The sequence below is a fragment of the Cryptomeria japonica genome, chromosome 1 (assembly GCF_030272615.1).
Source record: "Cryptomeria japonica chromosome 1, Sugi_1.0, whole genome shotgun sequence".
Classification (NCBI taxonomy): Eukaryota; Viridiplantae; Streptophyta; class Pinopsida; order Cupressales; family Cupressaceae; genus Cryptomeria; species Cryptomeria japonica.
Genome location: NC_081405.1, coordinates 123,837,818 through 123,841,178, shown reverse-complemented (window position 1 = coordinate 123,841,178; position 3,361 = coordinate 123,837,818). Strand labels below are relative to the sequence as shown.

Sequence of the window (3,361 nt, the reverse complement as noted above, 5' to 3'; positions counted from 1 at the left end):
TTAATCAAATTAATTAGGTCTAAGGTCCTATTTCATCATTCTCTACATCATAAAGTTGGGCCCTTTCACTAAAGCGCGCCCTTCGCATTTTATTCCTCCAATACATCACTCAATCAAAAACCCTAATTAAGTCCTATTTCGAACTTGGGGGCTTGGTTTCGGGGTCAAAACATCTCGAAATCACCTGTAACTTCGGGATTCTCTCTAAAATCATCATATCCGACGGCCCTGAAAATTTGGTGAAAAGTTGTCGGGACCGTGGCGCCCGGAGTGCACATGGTCCCGGACATTTTTCCCGAAATTTTAGGAGCACGATCCAATCATAAAATAAAGCTTAACCCCAAGAAATTGGCAGGATATTCAATCTCTAGGTCGACCAAAATACGAATTTACGATCTAGGGTTTCCTACATAAGAGCTCTCTTTCTTCATTTGAAGGGATGGGAATTTTGTTTTCAGGAACTTCATATGCAGCGAAAGAGCAAATCTTTGAAGACTTCAACATCTTACAACATCCTTCTATCAAGCATCTATCAAATTCATTCATCCATTTAGGGCTTGGAAGACATTGAAGAACAATAGGAGATTACCGACTGAAGATTGGCTTGTACTCCTCCCTTGAGGGTTGGGTATGATTTCATGTTGTTTTCATGTCTTTACATAAGCTTCAATACATTATTTATTCATGCTTTAGATCACTTTGCATCTTGATTTAGAGCATTTACGTTATCATTTACAAGCAATTAGGGTTTACTTTCTAGGTTGCTCTAGTTTGATTTCTTGCATTTTAGGACCTTGCACACACACTAGGTCTGCACACACAATACATTTTACAAAACAACTTGGCTATTCGTGGAGGTGGAAATCACCGAAGCGGGGGTGTGACTAAGGCAAAACCCTATATAGCCGCCCATACACCCTTTTTCAGATATCATTGCAGGTTTCGGGATTCAGACGACGCCGCGGGATACAGATCCGGAGAGAGAAGGTCGAGACAGCACTCTGTATCAAATTGCAGAGCAGAAGACTGGGACAAGGGCGCTGGGCGCCCTGGTCCTGCCAGGACAGGGGCACTGGGCACCCTGGTCCCTGGGACAGAGGCGCTGGGCGCCCTGGTCCTCCGGACAGACAGCTTTTAGACAGCTTTCCGACAGTGTTCCAGAGTGCAGAACAGCAGTTTCCGGTGCAGTTCTGAGGACAGTGGCGCCCGCGCCCCCATCCCAAACATTTTCAGTCTGATTTTGACTCCGGGTACACATCTGCATTCTTATTTCATCCTTGTATTTACAGTTGTTCATTGTTTAATCTCAATTCTGCAATCTTGTTATTAGTTCATACTTGCATTTTGGGATTAGGGTTTGAACTTGCATTACTTGATCTTACAATTTCAACAAGGGAATAGAAATCCTAATAGATATCCCATGGCTCTCTCTTTCACAAAAAGAAGTAGCCAATTGTGCGATATCTCTAGGCTCTTTCGTATTCCGTAATGTGTGTCAAAAGGTAGGATTAGGGCATGATTAACCTAGTCTCGCTTTTTCCCCCACACACTTTCCAATTAAAGAATCAACAATAACTTTATCTTTTCAAATGGATCTCAGTTCTTGAATAGCGGACTTTCTAGTAGAATACTATGGTAAAAGGCTTCTAATCATTTTGCTAACAATAGTATCATCTTCAATCTTACCTCTGACACTCTTTATTCCACCTACAACTTCCTTAATACTTTGTCCATATTGAGTTATGTTCTCACCGTCAACCATTTTCATATCATCAAATTTTCCTCTCAGACTCTCTTCCTTTGCCCTTTGTACATGTTCATCTCCTCCATAGATTAAATTTAATTTCTCCCATACTTCATTTGCAGTTTCTAATCCATGAACATCAATATATTCAGAGTCAAACAGAGTACTTACAATTGCTTCAAGAGCCTGAATGTTTTCCTGTTGTTCTTGAGCTCATTCGGTGTCAAGGGACTGGTAGTAGGTGCAACATACTTGGTCATCACATGATTCTAGTAATGTGAACCCATTCCTTTAATGTAGATCTTCATTCAATCACTCCATATCCGGTAGTTGTCCTTGGTAAACTTGGGACCCTCCTTCTTCATCATCTTTCACAGAATCTTTCCCTCAAGTTGTTAGGCTTTTTGCACGCATAGGATCAATGCTCTGATACCAATTGATAAACCTAGAGGATCCGGTTAATACTGAGAGGGGGGTGAATCAGTATTAACAAAAACTGAAACTTTCAACACCAAAATAGACTTATCTCAGATCTAAAAACATTCAACACTTAAACCAAATCTTCATAACAGATTTCCTTATTAGATCTAGATAATCATTTCCTCTTATGCAAACTTATTAATCATATCAACCATCAATCCAATACCAGATCAACAAACAAAGTTACCAACTTATTGACTAATCAGAATGCTTCATCAATCATATAATCATCAATACCGGTAACCACTTTAAGATCTCTGATAATCGGTTATCAGAAATAAAACATGAACATCACAAGAAAAATATACCACACATGAACACCATGTTTTTCACGTGGAAACCCAAATAGGGAAAAACTATGGTGGGAATTGGTACCCACAAATATTTTGCACTCTTTCAGAATGCACCCTGTTAGGAGCCAAGCCCGGTTAGAAGCTTACAATGATGCCCTGTTAGGAGCAGACCATGTTAAGAGTCACCCGATTAAGGGATTTACCTCAGCCCTGTTAGAAGCTTTGATCTGTTAGGATCAACCTCGCAAGAGGATTCAGAACTCAGATATCGAGTCACCTTGTTAGGGGATTTTACAATGTGAGGTATGTTAGGACCTACCCGGTTAAGGGATTTTAGCTGTTGTAATTGTTAGAGAACAACAGTGAATGGTCTGTGTATAGCACTCTACTGCTTGCTTGATCAGATCCAATTAATTTCTAAGTTTACATCTCTCTGGCAGATCTTCTCACACTTCTCAAAATCACTGACACTTCAAAACATCAACCTTGCCGACATAAATAACTTTTATAGCTAGGTCAGCATCAAAACCCTAAGACTTACTACATAGATCATCACATATATTCACAACTCATTACAGATCATCATAGGGATCATTACAATCAATTACTAATCAATATTGATCATTGAATGATCATAAATCGTCACAACAAGTCGATTTGGTACAAAGTCAAACCCTTATCACATTCTACTAAGCACTTTTCACATTCCCAAGAAATTCATTTTCCAAATGCGCCAAAACATCTTTCAAACTCATCACGCGGTTTGTGTCGCGTTATCATCAACACGTGAACTTGATGTAGATCATCACCAAATAAAAAATCATTAGTTAAGAGAATTCTTTAC

The 3,361-nt window shown here is 39.5% G+C and overlaps 1 pseudogene; it reads right to left on the bottom strand.

Annotated features, from left to right (window-relative positions):
* Nucleotides 1-3,063: 3,063 nt before the first annotated feature.
* LOC131858714 (small nucleolar RNA Z102/R77) lies at nt 3,064-3,152 on the bottom strand (annotated as a pseudogene).
* Between the last annotated feature and the right edge of the window lie 209 nt (nt 3,153-3,361).